The sequence below is a fragment of the Pseudophryne corroboree genome, chromosome 3 (genome assembly GCF_028390025.1).
Source record: "Pseudophryne corroboree isolate aPseCor3 chromosome 3, aPseCor3.hap2, whole genome shotgun sequence".
Lineage (NCBI taxonomy): Eukaryota > Metazoa > Chordata > Amphibia > Anura > Myobatrachidae > Pseudophryne > Pseudophryne corroboree.
In genome coordinates this window covers 665,035,509-665,049,764 of record NC_086446.1, presented here as the reverse complement: position 1 = coordinate 665,049,764, position 14,256 = coordinate 665,035,509, and the positions used below count along the sequence as shown (strand labels likewise).

At 43.3% G+C, this 14,256-nt stretch overlaps 1 long non-coding RNA gene across 1 annotated transcript in view; it reads right to left on the bottom strand.

Annotated features, from left to right (window-relative positions):
- Nucleotides 1–9,638: 9,638 nt before the first annotated feature.
- LOC135058143 (uncharacterized) overlaps nt 9,639–14,256 on the bottom strand; it is a 46,588-nt gene continuing 41,970 nt past the window's right edge. Inside the window, exon 3 of the long non-coding RNA XR_010244635.1 lies at nt 9,639–9,921. This is a non-coding gene — a long non-coding RNA (uncharacterized LOC135058143). The remainder of the gene's footprint in view (nt 9,922–14,256) is intronic.

Here is a 14,256-nt window from a genome sequence, read left to right as displayed (position 1 = left end):
CAGAATCCTTCTGGTCAATTTCCTCCCCAGCGCCAGCAACACCCATATCCTCCTCATCCTGGTGTACTTCAACACTGACATCTTCAATCTGACTATCAGGAACTGGACTGCGGGTGCTCCTTCCAGCACTTGCAGGGGGCATGCAAATAGTGGAAGGCGCATGCTCTTCACGTCCAGTGTTGGGAAGGTCAGGCATCGCAAACGACACAATTGGACTCTCCTTGTGGATTTGGGATTTCAAAGAACGCACAGTTCTTTGCGGTGCTTTTGCCAGCTTGAGTCTTTTCAGTTTTCTAGCGAGAGGCTGAGTGCTTCCATCCTCATGTGAAGCTGAACCACTAGCCATGAACATAGGCCAGGGCCTCAGCCGTTCCTTGCCACTCCGTGTGGTAAATGGCATATTGGCAAGTTTACGCTTCTCCTCCGACAATTTTATTTTAGGTTTTGGAGTCCTTTTTTTTCTGATATTTGGTGTTTTGGATTTGACATGCTCTGTACTATGACATTGGGCATCGGCCTTGGCAGACGACGTTGCTGGCATTTCATCGTCTCGGCCATGACTAGTGGCAGCAGCTTCAGCACGAGGTGGAAGTGGATCTTGATCTTTCCCTAATTTTGGAACCTCAACTTTTTTGTTCTCCATATTTTATAGGCAGAACTAAAAGGCACCTCAGGTAAACAATGGAGATGGATGGATTGGATACTAGTATACAATTATGGACGGACTGCCACGGTTAGGTGGTATAAAAAAACCACGGTTAGGTGGTATATATTATAATAATAATACAATTATGGATGGACGGACTGCCTGCCGACTGCCGACACAGAGGTAGCCACAGCCGTGAACTACCGCACTGTACACTGGTTGATAAAGAGATAGTAGTATACTCGTAACAATTAGGATGACACTATGACGGTATAAAGAATGAAAAAAAAACCACGGTTAGGTGGTAGGTATATAATAATAAATAATACAATTCTGGTCGGACGGACTGCCTGCCGTGTGCCGACACAGAGGTAGCCACAGCCGTGAACTACCGCACTGTACACTGGTTGATAAAGAGATAGTAGTATACTCGTAACAACTAGTATGACACTATGACGACGGTATAAAGAATGAAAAAAAAACCACGGTTAGGTGGTATATATTATAATAATAATACAATTATGGATGGACGGACTGCCTGCCGACTGCCGACACAGAGGTAGCCACAGCCGTGAACTACCGCACTGTACACTGGTTGATAAAGAGATAGTAGTATACTCGTAACAACTAGTATGACACTATGACGACGGTATAAAGAATGAAAAAAAAACCACGGTTAGGTGGTATATATTATAATAATAATACAATTATGGATGGATGGACTGCCTGCCGACTGCCGACACAGAGGTAGCCACAGCCGTGAACTACCGCACTGTACACTGGTTGATAAAGAGATAGTAGTATACTCGTAACAATTAGGATGACACTATGACGGTATAAAGAATGAAAAAAAAACCACGGTTAGGTGGTAGGTATATAATAATAAATAATACAATTCTGGTCGGACGGACTGCCTGCCGTGTGCCGACACAGAGGTAGCCACAGCCGTGAACTACCGCACTGTACACTGGTTGATAAAGAGATAGTAGTATACTCGTAACAATTAGGATGACACTATGACGGTATAAAGAATGAAAAAAAAACCACGGTTAGGTGGTAGGTATATAATAATAAATAATACAATTCTGGTCGGACGGACTGCCTGCCGTGTGCCGACACAGAGGTAGCCACAGCCGTGAACTACCGCACTGTACACTGGTTGATAAAGAGATAGTAGTATACTCGTAACAATTAGGATGACACTATGACGGTATAAAGAATGAAAAAAAAACCACGGTTAGGTGGTAGGTATATAATAATAAATAATACAATTCTGGTCGGACGGACTGCCTGCCGTGTGCCGACACAGAGGTAGCCACAGCCGTGAACTACCGCACTGTACACTGGTTGATAAAGAGATAGTAGTATACTCGTAACAATTAGGATGACACTATGACGGTATAAAGAATGAAAAAAAAACCACGGTTAGGTGGTAGGTATATAATAATAAATAATACAATTCTGGTCGGACGGACTGCCTGCCGTGTGCCGACACAGAGGTAGCCACAGCCGTGAACTACCGCACTGTACACTGGTTGATAAAGAGATAGTAGTATACTCGTAACAATTAGGATGACACTATGACGGTATAAAGAATGAAAAAAAAACCACGGTTAGGTGGTAGGTATATAATAATAAATAATACAATTCTGGTCGGACGGACTGCCTGCCGTGTGCCGACACAGAGGTAGCCACAGCCGTGAACTACCGCACTGTACACTGGTTGATAAAGAGATAGTAGTATACTCGTAACAATTAGGATGACACTATGACGGTATAAAGAATGAAAAAAAAAACCACGGTTAGGTGGTAGGTATATAATAATAAATAATACAATTCTGGTCGGACGGACTGCCTGCCGTGTGCCGACACAGAGGTAGCCACAGCTGTGAACTACCGCACTGTACTGTGTCTGCTGCTAATATAGACTGGTTGATATTTAAAGAGATATTAGTAGTATACAACAATACTATACTGGTGGTCAGGCACTGGTCACCACTCCTGCAGCAAAAGTGTGCACTGTTAATTAATATAATTGTACTCCTGGCTCCTGCTAACAACCTGCAGTGCTCCCCAGTCTCCCCCACAATTAATTATAAGCTTTTAATTTATACATTGATGACTGTGCAGCACACTGGGCTGAGCTGAGGGCACACAGACTGAGTCACACTGTGTGACTGACTGTGCTGTGTATCGTTTTTTTTTTCAGGCAGAGAACGGATATAGCAGAGAGAAGTGAACGGATATATTATATTAAATAAAAGTTAACTAGCAACTGCACTGGTCACTGACTGTGGTAAACTAACTCTGTCTGCGACTCTGCACAATCTCTCTCTATCTAATCTATCTATCTCTATTCTAATGGAGAGGACGCCAGACACGTCCTCTCCCTATCAATCTCAATGCACGAGTGAAAATGGCGGCGACGCGCGGCTCCTTATATAGAATCCGAGTCTCGCGATAGAATCCGAGCCTCGCGAGAATCCGACAGCGTCATGATGACGTTCGGGCGCGCTCGGGTTAACCGAGCAAGGCGGGAAGATCCGAGTCGCTCGGACCCGTGGAAAAAAAAGTGAAGTTCGTGCGGGTTCGGATTCAAAGAAACCGAACCCGCTCATCTCTATTATTAACCTCAATAACCATAATTTCCACTCATTTTCAGTCTATTCTGAATACCTCACACCTCACAATATTATTTTTAGTCCTAAAATTTGCACCGAGGTCGCTGTGTGAGTAAGATAAGCGACCCTAGTGGCCGACACAAACACCGGGCCCATCTAGGAGTGGCACTGCAGTGTCACGCAGGATGTCCCTTCCAAAAAACCCTCCCCAAACAGCACATGACGCAAAGAAAAAAAGAGGCGCAATGAGGTAGCTGTGTGAGTAAGATTAGCGACCCTAGTGGCCGACACAAACACCGGGCCCATCTAGGAGTGGCACTGCAGTGTCACGCAGGATGGCCCTTCCAAAAAACCCTCCCCAAACAGAACATGACGCAAAGAAAAAAAGAGGCGCAATGAGGTAGCTGTGTGAGTAAGATTAGCGACCCTAGTGGCCGACACAAACACCGGGCCCATCTAGGAGTGGCACTGCAGTGTCACGCAGGATGTCCCTTCCAAAAAACCCTCCCCAAACAGCACATGACGCAAAGAAAAAAAGAGGCGCAATGAGGTAGCTGACTGTGTGAGTAAGATTAGCGACCCTAGTGGCCGACACAAACACCGGGCCCATTTAGGAGTGGCACTGCAGTGTCACGCAGGATGTCCCTTCCAAAAAACCCTCCCCAATCAGCACATGATGCAAAGAAAAAGAAAAGAAAAAAGAGGTGCAAGATGGAATTGTCCTTGGGCCCTCCCACCCACCCTTATGTTGTATAAACAAAACAGGACATGCACACTTTAACCAACCCATCATTTCAGTGACAGGGTCTGCCACACGACTGTGACTGATATGACGGGTTGGTTTGGACCCCCCCCAAAAAAGAAGCAATTAATCTCTCCTTGCACAAACTGGCTCTACAGAGGCAAGATGTCCACCTCATCATCACCCTCCGATATATCACCGTGTACATCCCCCTCCTCACAGATTATCAATTCGTCCCCACTGGAATCCACCATCTCAGCTCCCTGTGTACTTTGTGGAGGCAATTGCTGCTGGTCAATGTCTCCGCGGAGGAATTGATTATAATTCATTTTAATGAACATCATCTTCTCCACATTTTCTGGATGTAACCTCGTACGCCGATTGCTGACAAGGTGAGCGGCGGCACTAAACACTCTTTCGGAGTACACACTTGTGGGAGGGCAACTTAGGTAGAATAAAGCCAGTTTGTGCAAGGGCCTCCAAATTGCCTCTTTTTCCTGCCAGTATAAGTACGGACTGTGTGACGTGCCTACTTGGATGCGGTCACTCATATAATCCTCCACCATTCTATCAATGTTGAGAGAATCATATGCAGTGACAGTAGACGACATGTCCGTAATCGTTGTCAGGTCCTTCAGTCCGGACCAGATGTCAGCATCAGCAGTCGCTCCAGACTGCCCTGCATCACCGCCAGCGGGTGGGCTCGGAATTCTGAGCCTTTTCCTCGCACCCCCAGTTGCGGGAGAATGTGAAGGAGGAGATGTTGACAGGTCGCGTTCCGCTTGACTTGACAATTTTGTCACCAGCAGGTCTTTCAACCCCAGCAGACTTGTGTCTGCCGGAAAGAGAGATCCAAGGTAGGCTTTAAATCTAGGATCGAGCACGGTGGCCAAAATGTAGTGCTCTGATTTCAACAGATTGACCACCCGTGAATCCTTGTTAAGCGAATTAAGGGCTCCATCCACAAGTCCCACATGCCTAGCGGAATCGCTCCGTGTTAGCTCCTCCTTCAATGTCTCCAGCTTCTTCTGCAAAAGCCTGATGAGGGGAATGACCTGACTCAGGCTGGCAGTGTCTGAACTGACTTCACGTGTGGCAAGTTCAAAGGGCATCAGAACCTTGCACAACGTTGAAATCATTCTCCACTGCGCTTGAGACAGGTGCATTCCACCTACTATATCGTGCTCAATTGTATAGGCTTGAATGGCCTTTTGCTGCTCCTCCAACCTCTGAAGCATATAGAGGGTTGAATTCCACCTCGTTACCACTTCTTGCTTCAGATGATGGCAGGGCAGGTTCAGTAGTTTTTGGTGGTGCTCCAGTCTTCTGTACGTGGTGCCTGTACGCCGAAAGTGTCCCGCAATTCTTCTGGCCACCGACAGCATCTCTTGCACGCCCCTGTCGTTTTTTTAAAAATTCTGCACCACCAAATTCAAGGTATGTGCAAAACATGGGACGTGCTGGAATTTGCCCATATTTAATGCACACACAATATTGCTGGCGTTGTCCGATGCCACAAATCCACAGGAGAGTCCAATTGGGGTAAGCCATTCCGTGATGATCTTCCTCAGTTGCCGTAAGAGGTTTTCAGCTGTGTGCGTATTCTGGAAAGCGGTGATACAAAGCGTAGCCTGCCTAGGAAAGAGTTGGCGTTTGCGAGATGCTGCTACTGGTGCCGCCGCTGCTGTTCTTGCGGCGGGAGTCCATACATCTACCCAGTGGGCTGTCACAGTCATATAGTCCTGACCCTGCCCTGCTCCACTTGTCCACATGTCCGTGGTTAAGTGGACATTGGGTACAACTGCATTTTTTAGGACACTGGTGAGTCTTTTTCTGACGTCCGTGTACATTCTCGGTATCGCCTGCCTACAGAAGTGGAACCTAGATGGTATTTGGTAACGGGGGCACACTGCCTCAATAAATTGTCTAGTTCCCTGTGAACTAACGGCGGATACCGGACGCACGTCTAACACCAACATAGTTGTCAAGGCCTCAGTTATCCGCTTTGCAGCAGGATGACTGCTGTGATATTTCATCTTCCTCGCAAAGGACTGTTGGACAGTCAATTGCTTACTGGAAGTAGTACAAGTGGGCTTACGACTTCCCCTCTGGGATGACCATCGACTCCCAGCAGCAACAACAGCAGCGCCAGCAGCAGTAGGCGTTACACGCAAGGATGCATTGGAGGAATCCCAGGCAGGAGAGGACTCGTCAGAATTGCCAGTGACATGGCCTGCAGGACTATTGGCATTCCTGGGGAAGGAGGAAATTGACACTGAGGGAGTTGGTGGGGTGGTTTGCGTGAGCTTGGTTACAAGAGGAAGGGATTTACTGGTCAGTGGACTGCTTCCGCTGTCGCCCAAAGTTTTTGAACTTGTCACTGACTTATTATGAATGCGCTGCAGGTGACGTATAAGGGAGGATGTTCCGAGGTGGTTAACGTCCTTACCCCTACTTATTACAGCTTGACAAAGGCAACACACGGCTTGACACCTGTTGTCCGCTTTTCTGTTGAAATACCTCCACACTGAAGAGCTGATTTTTTTGGTATTTTCACCAGGCATGTCAACGGCCATATTCCTCCCACGGACAACAGGTGTCTCCCCGGGTGCCTGACTTAAACAAACCACCTCACCATCAGAATCCTCCTGGTCAATTTCCTCCCCAGTGCCAGCAACACCCATATCCTCCTCATCCTGGTGTACTTCAACATCTTCATCTTCAATCTGACTATCAGGAACTGGACTGCGGGTGCTCCTTCCAGCACTTGCAGGGGGCGTGCAAATGGTGGAAGGCGCATGCTCTTCACGTCCAGTGTTGGGAAGGTCAGGCATCGCAACCGACACAATTGGACTCTCCTTGTGGATTTGGGATTTCGAAGAACGCACAGTTCTTTGCGGTGCTTTTGCCAGCTTGAGTCTTTTCAGTTTTCTAGCGAGAGGCTGAGTGCTTCCATCCTCATGTGAAGCTGAACCACTAGCCATGAACATAGGCCAGGGCCTCAGCCGTTCCTTGCCACTCCGTGTGGTAAATGGCATATTGGCAAGTTTACGCTTCTCCTCCGACAATTTTATTTTAGGTTTTGGAGTCCTTTTTTTACTGATATTTGGTGTTTTGGATTTGACATGCTCTGTACTATGACATTGGGCATCGGCCTTGGCAGACGACGTTGCTGGCATTTCATCGTCTCGGCCATGACTAGTGGCAGCAGCTTCAGCACGAGGTGGAAGTGGATCTTGATCTTTCCCTAATTTTGGAACCTCAACATTTTTGTTCTCCATATTTTAATAGGCACAACTAAAAGGCACCTCAGGTAAACAATGGAGATGGATACTAGTATACAATTATGGACTGCCTGCCGAGTGCAGACACAGAGGTAGCCACAGCCGTGAACTACCGTACTGTACTGTGTCTGCTGCTAATATAGACTGGTTGATAAAGAGATGTCTATGTAACTATGTATGTATAAAGAAGAAAGAAAAAAAAACCACAGTTAGGTGGTATACAATTATGGACGGACTGCCTGCCGAGTGCAGACACAGAGGTAGCCACAGCCGTGAACTACCGTACTGTACTGTGTCTGCTGCTAATATAGACTGGTTGATAAAGAGATGTCTATGTAACTATGTATGTATAAAGAAGAAAGAAAAAAAAACCACGGTTAGGTGGTATACAATTATGGACGGACTGCCTGCCGAGTGCAGACACAGAGGTAGCCACAGCCGTGAACTACCGTACTGTACTGTGTCTGCTGCTAATATAGACTGGTTGATAAAGAGATGTCTATGTAACTATGTATGTATAAAGAAGAAAGAAAAAAAAACCACGGTTAGGTGGTATACAATTATGGACGGACTGCCTGCCGAGTGCAGACACAGAGGTAGCCACAGCCGTGAACTACCGTACTGTACTGTGTCTGCTGCTAATATAGACTGGTTGATAAAGAGATGTCGTAGTAGTATGTATGTATAAAGAAGAAAAAAAAACCACGGTTAGGTGGTATACAATTATGGACGGACTGCCTGCCGAGTGCAGACACAGAGGTAGCCGCAGCCGTGAACTACCGTACTGTGTCTGCTGCGACTGGATGATAAATGATATAAAAAATATATATATATCACTACTGCAGCCGGACAGGTATATATTATATATTATATAATGACGGACCTGCTGGACACTGTCTGTCAGCAGAATGAGTTTTATTTTTATAGAATAAAAAAAAAAACAACACACAAGTGAAGTCACACGACGAGTGTTTAACTTTTTCAGGCAATCACAATATAAGTATACTACTAACTATACTGGTGGTCAGTGTGGTCAGGTCACTGGTCAGTCACACTGGCAGTGGCACTCCTGCAGCAAAAGTGTGCACTGTTTAATTTTAATATAATATTATGTACTCCTGGCTCCTGCTATAACCTATAACTGGCACTGCAGTGCTCCCCAGTCTCCCCCACAATTATAAGCTGTGTGAGCTGAGCAGTCAGACAGATATATAATATATATAGATGATGCAGCACACTGGGCTGAGCCTGAGCAGTGCACACAGATATGGTATGTGACTGAGTCACTGTGTGTATCGCTTTTTTCAGGCAGAGAACGGATATATTAAATAAACTGCACTGTCTGGTGGTCACTCACTATATAATATTATGTACTCCTGGCTCCTGCTATAACCTATAACTGGCACTGCAGTGCTCCCCAGTCTCCCCCACAATTATAAGCTGTGTGAGCTGAGCAGTCAGACAGATATATAATATATATAGATGATGCAGCACACTGGGCTGAGCCTGAGCAGTGCACACAGATATGGTATGTGACTGAGTCACTGTGTGTATCGCTTTTTTCAGGCAGAGAACGGATATATTAAATAAACTGCACTGTCTGGTGGTCACTCACTATATAATATTATGTACTCCTGGCTCCTGCTATAACCTATAACTGGCACTGCAGTGCTCCCCAGTCTCCCCCACAATTATAAGCTGTGTGAGCTGAGCAGTCAGACAGATATATAATATATATAGATGATGCAGCACACTGGGCTGAGCCTGAGCAGTGCACACAGATATGGTATGTGACTGAGTCACTGTGTGTATCGCTTTTTTCAGGCAGAGAACGGATATATTAAATAAACTGCACTGTCTGGTGGTCACTCACTAGTAAACTCTCTGCACTCTCTACACTTCTACAGTACTCCTCCTAGTCCTAAGCTCCAGTAAATCTCTCTCTCTTATAATCTAAATGGAGAGGACGCCAGCCACGTCCTCTCCCTATCAATCTCAATGCACGTGTGAAAATGGCGGCGACGCGCGGCTCCTTATATAGAATCCGAGTCTCGCGATAGAATCCGAGCCTCGCGAGAATCCGACAGCGTCATGATGACGTTCGGGCGCGCTCGGGTTAACCGAGCAAGGCGGGAAGATCCGAGTCGCTCGGACCCGTGAAAAAAAACATGAAGTTCGGGCGGGTTCGGATTCAGAGAAACCGAACCCGCTCATCTCTAATTATTATTGTATTAATATATTGTGATAAATAGAGTTATTTTAATATTCTGATGCAATTTTTGAAAAAAAAGGGGCTTATAACTGGTACTTAAGGCTAATGCTATTACATCTTCTTATTAGTATGATTGTGGTCCATATTGTTTAATTAGAGAACAATATTTTTCTCTCAAAAGGTCACTTCCTGCTAGAGATGACTGGTTCGAATTCCTTTGAATCCAAACTGCTCCAAACTTATGGAATCTGCGTCTATCCAAGCCACAGCTCGGGTATTCCCTCCAGACTTGGATTCCAGATTGAGGCTGAATGTCATCCTTCCATCACCAGATTCTCATTGGTTTTGGATTCTATGTCAGGTAGGCCGGAGCCGGGACTCAGCACCATTTCACTCCAGTCATGCATGGCCTAAATCTAAAAACAAAAACAAAAAATTATCCGGCGACATATCTACCTCCTACAAATAAGAGTTTAATTGTTCCCATTGTCTTTTTATTCAGAACATCAAAATTCAGCACACTCTAGTCAAAACCAATCCACATACATCGTGCATTTGGTGTTTTACTGCCACTATAATTATTGTACAGTATATAACTCTGATCAACAATTACAATGGAGTTTACAGCCTATTTACGTACAGTATCACTCTATGTAAATACTTTGAGGCAAGTGCAAAAGTTAATTTATAGGTCCTTAAAATATTTGCTTTATTTTACTGCCAACCTACTTACCTTCTATCCTTAATGTCCATCCTTTGCTCAGTGTGCCTGATGCACACACCAGACAGAAACCACTAACCCCCAAAACACATACAGTACACTGTACATCTATTATTTTCAAAGCTGTATAACCAAGCAATATGATTATACTCACTGTGAACTTTACTTTTTACATTTGGAAAAACAAGATCATTTTGAACTAGTATTTTTAATAATATTATATATAATTGGACCATGGGGCTGTGCTGAATTCTACCCTATTCTCACCCTATTCCCCCACTTACGTTTTGTCACACACTACCCTTCTTAATATACCCCAAACCTACATACAGTATACATCCCATAAGCTCGCTACCTAGGTGTCATCCTTGACTCTGATCTGTCCTTTGCTCCCCACATTCAATCTGTCTCAAAATCATGTTACATGCATCTAAGAAACATATCCAAACTCCGACCACATCTTACACAAGACACAGCAAAAACTCTAATCTATGCTCTCATTATCTCCCGCATTATTGCAGTAGTCTCCTTACTGGTCTTTCCAAACATAGGCTTTCACCATTTCAATCCATTTTGAATGCAGCTGCGAGGCTAATCTTCCTTGCTAGATGTTCATTGTCTGTGAATTCGCTCTGTCAGTCCCTCCATTGGTTACTGGTATTCTATCATATTCAATATAAAATACTTTTACTTACATACAAGACTATTAACCAAACTGCAACAACATACATCTTCGTACATCTACATTGAGAGGCGGTTGATAGACAGTTAAAAGATAGACAGTCATTAGGTCGAAACCATATGGTTGTCAGTCAAATGTCCAACAGGGTCAAAAGGTTGACAGTGAAAAGGTCGCCGGGGTCAAAAGTCTGACAGTCTAAAGGTCAACAGGGTCAACATGTTTTTTCACGCTTTTACACATTTTTTTCATTTACAATCCATGTCACAAACTATCATCTTAAGCAACCTTGCGAGAGTGACAAGTGGATGAATTTCAACTAATTTTTTGAAAAAAAAAGTTTAAAAACACAAAATAACACATAAAAATATTATTTATTTAGATCTTTTGACCCTGTATGCCTTTTGATTGTCTGACTTTTTACTCTGTTGACCTTTTGACTGTCAACCGTTAAATCCAGACTTTTGACCCTGTAGAAATTTTGACTGTCGACCATATAGTGTCGACCTAATGACTGTCTCCCTTTAAACTTACTTGTATACCACAACCACATTACTCGCTCCCACTCAAAATTACAGTACTTTTTCCTGGCTGCATCCACTGTGTGAAATGCCCTCCCATGCACAATAAGACTCACCACTAGTCTCCAAACATTCAAGCATTCCCTGAAAACTCACCTCTTCAGACAAGCTTATCAACTTCCAGACCCACCCACAAAACCTTCAATGTCTCCCTATCTAGTTACATCCTCTATTTACAGTCTATACATAACCTCACATATTTTGTTTTTCTTCACTCTCACATCCTCCCAACCCCATTGCTGAGTGACCATATCATACAGCCAATTAAGAACCTTTGCAATTTGGCAGGATTATTATGCAATAGGTATCCTTGTGTATCAATGCCTATTTCATATATAGTGTAAGCTTGCCAGCAGGACCTTCCTACCTTAATGACTGTCTGTTATTACCTAGTTTTTCATAGGCAAACGCAGGGGGGGGGGGGGGGGTTGCCCGGAAACCACCCTTCTCTTGGCAAGTTGCTTAAATTTTGACAATAGCAACGGTATATAATACGATTACTATGCAAGTTAAGAGACAGAGCAGAGCTGCGACACATGCCCAGTGGCAGAAGCTTCTTCTATCAAGTTTGCTGTGTGTGGATCTGAGCACTCAATCAGTGCACTGGACCACAGAGTAGCTACCAGGAAGAAGAGACCGGAGACTTATCATGAGGTGGGAGAATGTGTGCTTAGAAAGTGCAATACTGGTTTTGTGTTTGCGTATTTATTTATTATAGTATGTTTAACCTTTCTTGACCACTTATCTTATTTATGTTATTTAAATGTTTGATACAGTCTATACTATAGACCATCTACAGTGTTACATATTAATACTGTATTCCATGTTCTGCAGAGTGGTAGACTGTGAATTACATTTGGAAACCCCCCTCTAGAAATCCTGCGTTTGCCACTGTTTTTTCTATTACTGTAGATCCAATTTTAAAGTGCAACGACATATGTTAAGGTGGGTACACACTAGTAGATATATCTGCAGATCAACTGATCTGCAGATATATCTATGGACGGATCGGGCAGCGTGCTGTGCATACACACTGCCCGATCCGTCAGGGACTGACGTCATGAACTGGGCCCGCCCGCCTAGTTCAACTGTCAATCACCGCCGGCTGCCGCAGCATGTGTACGGGCGGTCGGCCGACCGCCCTGTACACACATGGCGACGTGCCAATATATCGGTAGATATATTGGCTGTCGGCTGTGCTGCGCGGCCGACGTGATACGTTTGTGAACGACGGAGTTCACAGATGTATCGGCCGTACACACTGGCCGACGGTCCCGCGATATATCGGCCGTTCAAGATAACTGCCGATATATCGACCAGTGTGTACGGGCCTTTACACTATATAAGAAACTGTAAATAAATAAATAAATAAATAAAATAAATATCTCTTTTTTGCATTTGAGTTGTCAAATTAGGACATTATCCTAAACATTTTTAACTGTGTGTTTTACAATAACTATGGTTCATAGAGAGTAGCTGTGTTTTTTGTGATATCCCCACATATCTAATAAAGGTTAATTCTAGGGGATTGTGCCCTAATCAAGAGATTTCTATATATTTTAGATATCTCTTTAATGGAGCAATTCATCTTTTTGTAATTGTTCCTTTGCTCATTGTTCCCATTAGTAAATCTCTAAGTATAATTTATCCATTGTTATTTTCATAATAATAACCCAGTTGGGGCTCATTTATATAGCACACATGGGAAAAATCTTACATAAGAAAAATAGGTTGTGATGGTTAGACTAACTCTCTGCCGACCATATAAGGTATTTAAGGAGCGCAGACTATGATTTTATGTTTTACAATGGCAATAATGCACATGTTTATGTGGACACTTGCTGTCCATTTCCAATAATCATTTGCAAGAATCTTTTTAAAATACTGTTACTGGTAAGTACATTTGTACCTAATTTTAATCATTAAACAAATGGCCAGTATAAAACTTTAAGATTTATTGGAGAGTAATAAGATATTGGTAATTGTGCCTTTTGTGTAGCTTCTGTGAAGCCCAACACAGCACTATTATCTGTGAGCATTAACTTTTGGGAACATTAATTCAATAAGATGAAGGTCATCATAGTCCTCAAAACTCTGATGCCGCACACAACATGAAGAATTCTAATGAGTTACTTAGAATGTTTGTGATATAAAATATTTTGCTTTGAGCCTTTGCATGTAAGCTCATTATACCATATGTTTTCAAAGCTGGAATCATTCAACTCAACACTCAAGTGTCTACATCAACACTGAAGCCAGGTGGCAAATTCTGTGAAAGGGAGTTTTTTTGTTTGTGTGTGTCTTTTTTTAAGTCTATTTAGTAATACTGAATTTATTTGGAAACAATGTTCTTGTTTTTTACTTTTTGTATAGGCTTAATATAGTGCCTAGATATTACACACTACAAAGAATATTCAATCATCATTATATTTTAAATGTCTTACTACATGGCCATGCTCACCTACACTAGGGTTAACTTTATACTCTATCTGTTGAGAGTGAAAGACAATGAATGAATACATACAAAGAAGGAGAGAGCAAATAAACTTCCCACATATATTTGGGAGTAAAGAAAAACAGAGCAAGTAACTTTGCACCACAAACCATGTTACAATACAAGGTGTGCACATAGATATTTCAGTGATGTGCAGTCAGGTGAGACAGGTATCTGTCATACTTAGGAATACTACAGAGTTTTGACAAGAAAAATTATAAGAAAAATACAAAGAAGATATTATAAATATCTTCTTTGTATTATTCTAGTACATTT